Genomic DNA, 13068 nt, shown 5'->3' with positions numbered 1-13068 from the left:
GCACTGCCTTTAAGAATTATGATTGCGTGCACTGGGTTTTATTGTTAAATGTTTGCTTAAAGACGGTAAGACATAGATCAAATATGTAATAAATTCCTTAGTAAAATAACGCATCTGCGCGGATCTACGCAGATCCCAGTAGCAATACAGAGTGGCACAAGGCCACAGACGGTTCGCAACCCCTCCAGACCACATCAAGGCATCCCAAGGGTGCGGAAACCTAGTTCCAGCAACCTCCCATCCCAAGGGTGCGGAAACACTTCTGAAACCTGGGTCAGGCCCCTACAAGCCAACAAATGGTTCCGTTGCTGGGACCGGGATCTGCCTAAGGGATGTCTAATGTCGGAACGCTGGAACCCTACGAAGAAAGAACTTCAAGATTGGTTGGATCAGAAGCTTCACGAGTTCATGGTTCAAGAAAACAGAAATCTGTGGATATCATAGGAAAGGTGGCTGGATCGTTACATATACACAGAGATCCACGAGATATTTTTCACATCTTTCTCAACAGAGTTGTATGAGTGGATCGCGTGGCTAGATGACAGTCAAGGAAGGTGCAGACTGGATCAGCCCATCATGTGGACTCCAGAGTTGGTGCGTAGGCTGGAAGGGTCTAAAGACAAAATTGCACGGGCAGTAAATCACTGGTTGGATTGGATAATAGGAGGGTTTATAACCGAGTTCGTGATAGACACAACTCTGAGTTATAACGAGGCAGAAAGGCACTTTCTCCATGGACCGCGGGGTAAGTACATCAAATCGTTGAATACTTGGATTAAAATGTTGTTATGTGAAAAACAAGTTATGCACATCCATTGATGCCTGGGGTAACAAGGATCCGAAGAGGCTATCGTAACACCGAAGGATTAGAAAATATTCCTCTGATTTCACTCTCGCGAGAAAGTGAGGAGGAACTCGCAGGGTTCTCTCCGAGAAGCACAGTCCAATTGATAAAGCAACACATTCCACTGATACCACCACCGTCCACGCCATCACCTACTTCACCTACATCAAACCCATCTTCACCTACCCCACCTCCGCCACCACCAAAGGTTGGGATGGCGAGTGCAGTCAAGTTGCCGGTATTTAGAGGCATAGGAAATGAGGAACCAAATCAGTTCTGGTTCGTGGTAAAGGTTATATGGGAAGCCCAAGGCGTAACGGATGATAACATCAAAAAGGCTACTCTGGTTAGCGCGCTGTAGGACTGCGCATTGACGTGGTATATAAAGTACTCTAGCGATCACCCGAATGCGGGGATAGCAACGATTCAGGACGCATTGAACAAAGAATTTAGCTGACCAAAATCAGAAACGCAGTCAATCATCGAGTTCAAGGAGATCGCAATGATGCCTGGTGAAACCCCATGGGATCTGGATCAGAGATTGAAGAGTACAATCCACGAGGCTAACATGATGTTGATGGATGCGCAACACTGCACGTGGTTTGTGGCATCTTTGACGCCACATTTGAGGATGGTGCTATCACAGCAAAAGATCTCAACCCAAGCTAAAGCATTAGAGACAGCGATGAGGTTGCATGAAACTCCAATATAGGATCCAGGGTTGGGAGTTCAGCAAATCCATGCGCAACTACAAAACCTGTGCTTAGAAATGCAAAGTTTGAAGCAAGAAAGGGCGCCTTGACTGGAGGTGCGTACAGAAGTGGGATGTATCAAATGCAAAGGTCAAGGTCACGACAAGGACCACTACCCTGTATTCGTGAACTATCTGGTGGGAGGGGGGTCGATACCATTAAGGCTGGAGGTACAAGCAGGGCCAAGTGCGACGCCTGTACTCCGATGCACGATTTGTCAAGTAGGAGGAAAGCACGCAACAAACAACTGCCACATGTTGCAGAAGTATACCCAGACTCTGCAGCAGCTGTATTGCAACTTCTGTCGATTAGTAGGTCACGACGAGCGAACGTGTCGAAGCTATGAACTAATGATGGAGAGGACTCCAGCATATCCAATGTAGACTGAGGTGCAGGGTTTCGACCTAGCTGGAGGGCCACGCGGGGGATTCCAAGGACACAGACGAGGAAGAGGGATGGGGCCTGGGCGAGGGTGCGAACAGCTGATCTGTTATAATTGCGGAGGGTCGGGGCACTACGCTCATGCCTATACTAACCCGAAGAGATATCATGTCCATACTGTGAGCAGTTTGACCATGAAATGGTAGACTGTCTGACGATAATTTCCCAGATGCACGAAAAGGGGGTACTGGAGCCCACTCCAACTCAAAATGTCCAAATGATGAGGTCAGAACCGCGCAAAGAGGACCCCAGCGTAAACATGGTACTGAGGAGTGGTGAAACTACAGGGGGAGATGCGAGGAAACGACTTAGAGAAGATGGGAATGGTCGTAGTGCTCCTATAAGGGAACTTAACTTTGAGATGGAATAGGACAAGGGGACGTCTAAAGAAGATCAGAAGAGCTTCACGGAAGTCTCTACTCCAGGTAGTAGAGATCCAATTGAGCCGGGAATGGATCCCTCTATGCTTACCACCTTTTTAGAGACATGTATGAAGTTGCTACGCGACAATAGAGCAGTTAGAGGACTGCAAGAGCTGATCACTAGGTGCGCAGGATCAAGGGAGCCGCGCGTAGCCCGGAAGCTTGGAAAACATGCTCTGCGCACTGGATGAGAGATGCGAATTACGGCGCAAATCGGTGAGTACGAGATGGACCAGTCATTCTGGACTTAGGGTCGGGTGCGAACGTGTTGCCTAAGAAAACGTGGGAGCGCATGGGTAGGCCCACACTATAGTGGTCTCCTATTCAACTATGGATGGCCAACCAACAAAAGATCTTACCGATGGGACGACTGCAAGGGGTGACAGTGGAAATTGAAGGCGTAAGTACGTAGACCGACTTTGAGGTAATAGAAATTGTTGATGATAGTAATCCATACCCTGCATTGCTAGGAATAGATTGGGCCACAGACATGAATGGGGTCATCAACTTAAAAAGACGAAAAATGACATTTGAGAAAAAGTCACTCCATGTAATAGTTTTGTTGGACCTAGCTGAAGGAGCGCACTACACCGAACCGATGCGCGACGAGGACAGTGACGATGAACTAGACTGCATCTACCAGATAACAGATGAGGAGATTGAACGATGGCAGAACCGATTGCATGAAGTCACAACACTCAACTATAATATGATGATTAGATCACTGCAACGTGTGACCACCGAAGTAAGGCAACGGCCAGCGGATGACGGCGCAACAAATGAGGAGGAGTTCGTCAACCTTGGCACTTCAATCGTAGAGCAGAAGCGGCATGGTGCAATGGAAGAAGTGTCGCGCGCAACAGTATGGCGTGCACATAGGAAGATGAGGTGGAGTGAGCATGGAGGTAGAAGGCGGTTGCGGGTACGGGTTGGAGGACTTCCGCGGCGAACAGGGCAGCCACGATATAGCAGTTCGGGCACCCATCTACAATGGAGGGCACGACTGTATGTTGTGCAACCATCGACCCAATGGAATCCATGCGTAACAAGGGTTCGCTGGGCCAAGAAAACCATAAACCAAGTAGGGTGTGCGCAGAGAACTCTACCCATGAATAAATGCGCTGAAACCAGGGGGTTGAAGAGAATTTCCCTAGCCACTGCAGTGCGACCTAAACAAGAAGACCGAGACGAAGGGATCTGACAACTGTAGGAAGCCATTCGGCGGGGCAGCGTGAGACTTCGCAAACTAGAAGAAGTGGCAACAAGCCTAAGGAGGAAAAGCACGAGGCTGGACAATGAAATCGACAAACTAAAAACAGGATTCACACAACCAGGCCGCGTAAATGTGTGCATAAGAAGACCGAACCTGGCCGGCCCTCCTATGATGCTGAAACAAGCCATGACCCTGCTATCATGGTTGTGACTGCACCCCATTGAACAAGGGAGCCCAAACCGCGACGCGCTACATGATTCAAAGGTACGCGAAGGGTGCCCGCAGCCCGGGCTAGCAGGGAAGAGGAAGGCTCGCACGAAGGGTGTGACCACCTGACTATCTGTAGGAGGTCCAGTCTCAGCGCTCCCCGTAGTTGAAAGAGGGCACGGGACTAAAAAAAAGTCTACAGGAAGGTTGAGCGAGTCGGACGTGGTGCACTGGCCTAGTAAAAAGCATAGAACGTGTCTGCGTACCAGGGACTGCGCTGCCACATGGGAAGCATGGAAGGTGACCATTGCAGCTACTGTTCATGACAAGATGTCCCATTTAAAACACCGAGGAGTGGGCGGCGGGCCATTAAGACACATGGCTGACTGGATTTGCTGCCAAAATCGCATTAATAAGCCACGAACGAGGAGCACGGCCGAATTTGAAGTCGAAAGGGTATATAAAGCACAGGTGGCTTGTTACCACACACCATTTGGCCCCTTGCATAGTAAACTATTTAGGGTTCACATAGAGCGGCACAGGATGGATGAAGCAGTCGTAAGAGAAAGTTCATGGTTTAAAGCCCTGCCGAAGGTAATACAGGAGTCCCTACTCAGGTCAATATCCACACCCAAGGATGATACAGCCGAAATCCCTAAATCACCCAGGACGCCACGGACCAAGAAGAACCCCCAAGTAGCAGGACCAGTCCGAACGTCTCTGTGAAATCCGCGATTTGGTAAATTATCGATGGAGGAAAAAGGAAAAACCATGACAATTGAGAGTGATGAAGAGGTCGAGGATCCTCCGACCTATATCGAAGAAATAGAACCAGACGAAGAGATGGAAGAATATCTCCAACCAGTAAGATGACCCAAGTATGTGCCTCCCAGGAAAGGGAAGGCCAAGGTACCTAACGATCTGGATGCCGTTGACAACATACTCATCACCCCGTCTCTCCCTAAAGGGGTTCCGCTCGAAGGAACGACGACTGGCCGCATCTCGACTATGAAATTTGAAGACTGGGACCTTGCAGACACTAAGAAGTTTCCCCATTTGGCAACCAGCGAACTAATGGAGCAAAGCGCAGAGGGGACTATTACGACACTTCAGCCAAAGGAGTGGCTGCGAAAGGTGGAGGAAGCTGGGTTACTTTGTCTCCTGTCCATTCCACATTTTCACCGGCCCCCATTACAATATTGGTCATCAGACAACTGCTCTGTCTGGTACATGATGGATACTTATGGATAGAAAAACCCGTCCCCATCACGGCGGAACTCATTCACAGGATCTCACGGCTTCCCTGTGAAGGAAGGGACCCCATGGAAATAGTTGATATGAGTGGCGATGTGACAATGACGGAAACCCTGAAAAAGAAATACAAATTGGAGAAAAAGCAGCGAGGTTATGCTATTGACAGTATTCTGGACAAAGGGGTCCATGTTGCTACCCAGTTGCTGGCAGGAAAAGTGATGCGGAAATGTCGCGGCAACGAGGTCCCAACAATAGTCGTCGCGCTAGCTGAGCAATGCGCAGCAGGGGAACGGTTCAATTGGGCGCAGTTCCTCTGTGACGAATTCCTAACCAACTGCAGGGAGGTCTAAGAGGAGGGTAAGACCTTCCACTATGCGTGGTTGTTGTTATCCATCATGTTGGTTACAAGTGAATTACCCGAAGATAGTCAGTTTCCTTCCTTGACTAGGATTGGCCAGAAGCCGCCAAATACGCATCGCTCTGGGCGACAAAGGACGCTGCAAGAATCCGGGACGTCAAGATTTTATGGATACTAATGGAAGCAAACGTCCGACAGTGGATCAACCAGCAACCCCGTTTGTCCACCGAGATATATGAAAGTGTGAAGAACGTAGCCGATTTTAAGGGCGATATGCACCATGTCTACATCCAGGTGCGCAAGGACCCAGACCAAACGTGGTCCACACTTCCCTTCATTGCCATTGACGAGGCTATCTTTGTGGTATTAGATACCTAGCCACCGGAGTGGCGCAGACCAGATGCTGTGGGGCGCAACGAGACCACTATCCAAAAACAGAAGCCTGAAGCTAAGCACGCAACACAGCAAAAGTGGAACGAATAGCACTCTGTGGAAGTACGGGAGGCCCGAGAGGCAGCACAAGCTTCTGCAGGTAAGGTGATAGTAGGAGGGGCTGCGACAACAAAGGACGAAAGCGGTCTGTAGGTGACCACAGAGCCGGCCACAGATACAGGGATGGAAGGAACGACGCCAACCACCACGGGTTCGCCCTTAAAACTGTTGAAAAATGTGCAACAAGAAATGTAAAAATAGAAATTGCTAAAAATAGCAGTTTGGCCAGTGTGGAATTTTGGCCACCTTGAGTGAGAGGTGAAACTGATAAAAGTAACATCTTCTAAAAATAACAGTTTGGCCAATGAGCAATTTAGCCACCTTGGGTGAGAGGTGAAATTGCTAAAAATAGAAACTTCTAAAAATAGAATTTCTGGATCCCTTCCTATTTTTAGCAGTCTCTGGTCTAACTATAGGAAGTAAAAACGAATTTGGTCTTACCAACAGTTTAAAATACTAATTAATCTCCATGAGTTAATTAGTTATGGAAAATTAAACTTGAAGTCTTTGTGAAATCATGCAATTATTTTCTCTCTTGATTTAGGAATTTATCCCTTGATTAAAGGAGATAAGGTTCAGTTCTATATTGAGAGGATCAGTTGACTTAGTTTAACTTAGTCAAGTCCAGTTAGATTAAGTTAAAGGAGATATGGTTCAGTTCTATCTTGAGAGGATCAGTTGACTTAGTTTAACTTAGTCAAGTCCAGTTAGATTAATTTAACAAGCTGTTAAATTAATGAGATATAGTGTTGATGCTTGCATGCATGTGACAACTATTATTTTCAGATAACTGAATATTCTCTCATGAATAACTGATGCATGGCAGTTTAGACAGAGACCCAGTTGAGATCAGATAAGGGACAGTGTACTATCATATGCTTGGATATTTCTAGTAAGTATTCGTTGCATGAGGAAGGAATCTATTTTCTTCTATGACTACGTAGGTTGACCTAAGGTGACAACAGGTATGATTATGCCAATTTACAGCCTATATATTGAGGCCTAGGTAGTCCATCATTTTCATCCTCTGATTGAACATCATCAGAGTACAGAGAGAGCAGGATAGCTTTTGAGCTGATTCTTTTTGTCTCTTGTAGAGGATTTCCACTTGATTGATAATACAGAGATGGGGTTTTAGGCTGGTGCTTTCCCCAGGTTATATCTTCTGTGTTATGGTTGATTACTTCTCATTCTCAGTTATATATGTTTATGCTTGATGTTGCTCATGTTCATAAGCTTCCGCTAAGTTTATGGTAGATGTAAATCTAGTATTATTCTTTACTACATTGCATATATCAGGTGGATCTACAGGTGAAATTTATACATGATATCAGTGAGCTAGCTGATTTGTAGAGAAAATTCTACATGGTATCAAAGCACAGGTGATCAAGGAAGAACAATATACAAGAAGAGGAGATTTCAAAGTTTTGAGTTTTGGGCCGAGAGTTTGCAAAGCAGATCTAAAAATTTCTGTACAAAATTTTCAGAAATAAATAGCAGATTTGGATTCCTTGCGGAAAAATACCCAAAATAAAAAATAAAATAAAAAATCGATTGAATCGGAGTTCGGATGAGGGAGATATCGCTGATTTAAAATAAGCTCTTTTTCTAGAAAATTTTGTGACGGCAGGAAAGTGGAAATAGATTGGTGTGCTAGCCAAGAACCTGTATGCACTTGAGGTACAAGATGCATGCAAAGCCTTGAGGAGCAAGGCAAAGGTTAGAGACTTAGTGGTTGAGAGGGAGGGTATGTTACCTCTCAACATGCAGCGCCAGAAGAAGTCTCAGACAATTGTGGAGGAGCCATGATTGGTGCAACAACTTCAGGAGGTTGTGGAGCAGCCACAACAAGGGAAGTTGAGTGGAGATCAAGTAGAGACATATACTCATGCAGAGACCTCTAGTAGGGGGAAACTTTGAGCCAGGTGGGCAGAGGGATCACATGCAGCCATACCTCTAGGTAGGAGGTGGGGCGATATAGAGTGATCGTCCCAAGGAGGAGGGGCAGGATCCTTGAGGTACCCAACCTCTTGGATGAGACCTTGCTATGGGAGCCCCGATGTGGAGTAGCAAGAACTGACTGATTGGGTAGAGACAGATGTGGATGGAGCGACAGAGAGAGCTACAGTGCAGGGAATCCTATGACAGTGCAGAGCATGCAGGCTGCAGCAATGCGAGAGGCACAAGTGTGTTGCACAGTGCAAGGTAGCACAGAGAAGGGTGCAATGGTGCGAGATGCATGGAGATGTTGCAGTAGCGCAGAGGTTAGAGAGGGAGCACTTGTCAATAGTAGGTAGAGCTTTAGCATCAGAGTATGTTTCTAGCCCAATAGAGTGGTCAGTTGGGAGTTTTTTTTGTTCTGAGTGTTGCTGGAGCAACCGCACTTGGTAGATGTGTTGCATGCAGAACATTCCAGAGTTACAGGATTGGGTTCGAGAGGAAGCCTTTCTTCTTGAGAGGGAGTGTTGAAAAATATGCAACAAGAAATGTTAAAAATAGAAGTGCTAAAAATAGTAGTTTGGCCAATGAGCATTTTGGCCACCTTGGGTGAGAGGTGAAACTGCTAAAAATAGAAACTTCTAAAAATAGCAGTTTGGCCAATGAGCATTTTGGCCACCTTGGGTGAGAGGTGAAACTGCTAAAAATAGAAACTTCTAAAAATAACATTTTTGGATCCCTTCCTATTTTTAGCACTCCCTGGTCTAATGAATTTGGTCTTAACAACAGTTTAAAACATTAATTAATTAATCTCCATGAGTTAGTTAGTTATGGAAAATTAAACTTGAAGTCTTTGTGAGATCATGCGATTATTTTCTCTCTTGATTTACGAATTTATCCCTTGATTAAAGGAGATAAGGTTTAGTTCTGTATTGAGAGGATCATTTGACTTAGTTTAACTAAGTCAAGTTCAGTTAGATTAATTTAACAAGTTGTTAAATTAATTAGATATAGTTTGTTGATGCTTGCAAGCATGTGACAACTATTATTTTCAGATAACTAAGTATTCTATCATGAATGACTTATGCATGGTAGTTCAGACAGAGACCTAGTTGAGATCAGATGAGGGACAGTGTACTATCAAATGCTTGGATATTTCTAGTAAGTATTCCTTGCATGAGGAAGGAATCGATTTTCTTCTATGACTATGTAGTTGGACCTGAGGTGACAGCAGGTATGATTATGCCAATTTACAGCCTATATATTGAGGCCTAGGTAGTCCATGATTTTCATCTTCTGATTGAACATCATTAGAGTACAGAGAGAGCGGGATAGCTTTTGAGCTGATTATTTTTGTATGTTGTTGAGGATTTCCACTTGATTGATAATACAGAGATGGGGTTTTAGGTTGGTGCTTTCCCCAGGTTATATCTTATGTGTTATGGTTGATTACTTCTCATTCTCGGTTATATCTGTTCATGGTTGATGTTACTCATGTTCAATTAAGCTTCCGCTAAGTTTATGGTAGATGTAGATATAGTATTATGCCTTAGTACATTGCATATATCAGTTGGATCTACAGGTGAAATTTCTACATGATATCAATGAGCTAGCTGATTTGTAGAGAAAATTCTACAAAAACGACCACGGCCGACAGAACGGACGAAGCCGCGGAAGAAGGCCAAGGCGTCTAAATGGGATGGGGAACTTATCACATTGACCGAGGGTGACCTAGGTGACATAGGGGATACAGTTCGTGAAGTCACCCAGGAGGCAATCGACGAGGCCATGTCGGAGCAACAGACTGTGTTGGGGGTGCTCCGCGTGCAGCTGCAGGAACTTGGGGCACGGGCCTCGTAGCCGGGAACCATCGCTACTCGTGGAACTACGGGTATGTCAGCCACTGAGCAGCTACTTCAGGCCAAAATGGCTAATACTATCGCACTCCCGGCAGGAGCATTGACAACAGAAAATGCGGCGAACAGAGCTGTGGTGGGCCGGCTTATGGGGCTTGGATTAAATTTGGCTACCCTCCTGCGCGAAAGCTTGTACCAGCTCCAGGACAGCGCAACGATGGAGCTCCGCACTAGGGAAGGACGTGCGGTACAGGTACTCAGTGAGCAACGAATTAATATAGAACAGTTGAGCCTCCAACGAGACGAAGCGGTAGCACAAAATCGGCAGTTGGAGCAAATTGTAGGGGAAGCATGTTCTCGTGCCCCTGAGCTGGAGATTGCGGCTGAGCTACCTGTCGGCATACGAATCCACAAGTTGGCTAGTGGGTTCCACGAAGCAAAGGAAGAAGCTACGAGGGTCCAGTTGGCCCTCAACTTACAGATCGCAGAACTGAAACTGAATGCACAACCTTCTACACCACCGGAGGTCACCGAGCAGTGCAGAGGCATCATTCAATCTGGGCGGGAAACAATAACACGTGCCATGCAGGAGTGCGCCAACTTGTTGGATCAGTCGCTTATTACGCTCACTTCACTACAGGAAGACCCAACCTTACAATGGTTGGAAACAGAGGCAAGGGAGTTACAAGAAGCTTATGATAATGTCAGAGGGACTGCGCACACGATTGCTATTACGCAACGCTTGGCCAAGATGAGGGAGGCCTAGGCTCTGAAGACACAAGCTGACGCTGCTCGGCAGAAGGAAGCAGTGATTAAAGAACGTATCCAGCCTTGGCTTGATGAGGCATTCGCGGTTTCCACCACCATCGAGCGAAAGGTGGCACACATGCAGGCGGCCTATGTACCCGGACAGGCACCTGAAACAGATACTGATGCATCGGTGGCCCGCATAGAACAGGTACAACAGATGGCGTAAGATTTTGTTGCAAGTGTAAGCAAAGCACATAAGTTGTTGCACGACCTCCGCGCGAAGATTACCGCACCAGCCGAGTGACTCGGGACGAGTCACGATGTTTGTGTTGGGGGCCTGTTGGGTAGCAGAGGCCCCACGTAACGGTTTTGGGGCTCAAAGCCCGCAATTTTGGGTAAAAGTATGGAAAAGGCTCCGCGAGGTGCACGGAGTGCGAATTGTAATGAGTCAAGTCAAAGGGTTGTTTGCCCAAAAATAATGTAAGAAAATAGAAAGTGAGTCGGCCTGCCACAAACCATGGAAATGTATAAATAGAGCAAGGCTCTATGATTAGAAGTCAGTTTTTTAGTTTTTGGTTTTGATCTTGAATGTAATGGGTTTATGAAGAAAAAAGTCTCTGAGCATCTGTAAGTCCGAGTCAAGGGTGTTGGGAGATAGATAGAGGCTTTGCAGCTGTGTACGCAGAGGCCTGATAGAGTCCGCAGCTGTGTGCACGGACCCCTGCAGCTGAGTGCGCAGGGCAGATCTGGTTGTATTGACGGAAGATAAATAAAGATAAGAATTTCTGAATCATTGTGTGCTTTATCGTAAATCTATCTGTTGCCTATGTTCTAAATTTATGCACTGTCTTTAAGAATTATGATTGCATGCACTGGGTTTTATTGTTAAATGTTTGCTTAAAGACCGTAAGACGAAGATCAGATATGTAATAAATTCCTTAGTAAAATATCGCATCTGTGCGGATCTACGTGGAGCCCAGTAGCAATATAGAGTGGCGCAAGGCTGCAGATGGTTCGCGACCCCTCCAGACCACATCAAGACATCCCAAGGGTGCGGAAACCTGGTTCCAGCACCCTCCCATACTACCTCGGGTGAGACTTCAGTCCGCGCTTCGCGGATTGTTGCCGAAAGGGCCGGTAGTGCGGGATTTGTTCGGCTAAAACACTTCTAAAACCTGGGTCAAGCCCCTACAAGCCAAAAGATGGGTAGAGTAGATTTGATTCTTATGTTTTAGTAAATTACATGAGCAGTTTCAGATCTACACATAATTTCTACACTTCTCAAGGGATGAGATCCATAAAGAGAGGGATTAGGGTTCCACAAATAGAGGGAGTTTGCTCCATGAACAAAGGGATCAGACCCAAGTATGTAGGGGCTCGAGGCCTTCAGTTGAGAAATATTCCTATAACAAAGTTTCTAGAAATCACTTTTTTATTTTTACCTTTGTTAAAAGATTTACACAGTTTTTAGTGGAAGATAGAGCGCAAGATTGCGCAGGACACAATGGTCAAAACTACGCTTTCATAGGTAATGGCTAGGAAAATTGTGCAAATGCTTAAAAATAGGTTTTTTGGAAATGTAATCTAGGATTCTTGTTGTCTTTGCGATTGTTTTTCTTCTAACATTGTAGGGGAATGCTAGGAAAACTTCATCGAATAGTGAGAGATCTAGATTGATGGTCATTTTCCTAATGGTGACAAAATGACATGTAATAGATTTCCCCCTAAAGTGAAAAGTCAGAAAATATGTTTGAGGACTAAAGTGATTTATCATGCAAAAGTTTGGATTAGAGACCAATTGGTTAGAGACCTGAAACAAACAATCAAGGATTACGATACAATATCTTCATATAATCATCATTGAGGTAGGCATTCCCATACTCAGAGTAAAATTATATCAAAGAATTAGTATGGAAATATAAAAAAATCCATGTTAATAGTAGATATAGTATGGACGCAACCATCATATATGGATCTATCTTTACAATCATGAATATCTTGAAAATCCATGCAGCCTAGATGGATGAAACTAGATCTAGGGTCTTGGTCTTCACCTCTATCGATCCATAGTATGAATCTAACCATGTGAGTGAATGTCTCGAAGTCGAACATGGTAGAAACTACCTGATTACCAGTCAATGATGTGAATCATTAACAGGTGCGAGAGAAACCACCAATAATGAAAATGATTCTGAAGGTACCCTAGTACAATCTATGAAGTGTGATTGAATGTCTTGAAGTTGAACACTCATAGAATCATTCGATCGAAGGTCAATGATGAGAACCTATCATCAAAGGTGAGAAACCTGCCATTGAGGCATGCAGGTTCCAAGGTACTAAAGGAGGTTTCTAGATCAACTACCTAGATAATAAGTTGAATTCGATAGGAAGGATCTGTCGTAGGATGGCCTATGACATGAAATTCATTTCAAGTTTTGAAGAAAAAAATTGTAGTGATTCAAGACTGACTCAAGTATGCCAACGCAATTGAGGGCTATGAATTGTATGGTAATTTCGATTGAGGTTAAACTTCTCTTGAAC

This window comes from Pinus tabuliformis, chromosome 9 (assembly GCF_031772625.1).
Source record: "Pinus tabuliformis cultivar Carrire ecotype Pingquan chromosome 9, CPIR1, whole genome shotgun sequence".
Classification (NCBI taxonomy): domain Eukaryota; kingdom Viridiplantae; phylum Streptophyta; class Pinopsida; order Pinales; family Pinaceae; genus Pinus; species Pinus tabuliformis.
Note: the sequence above shows the minus strand (reverse complement) of the source record.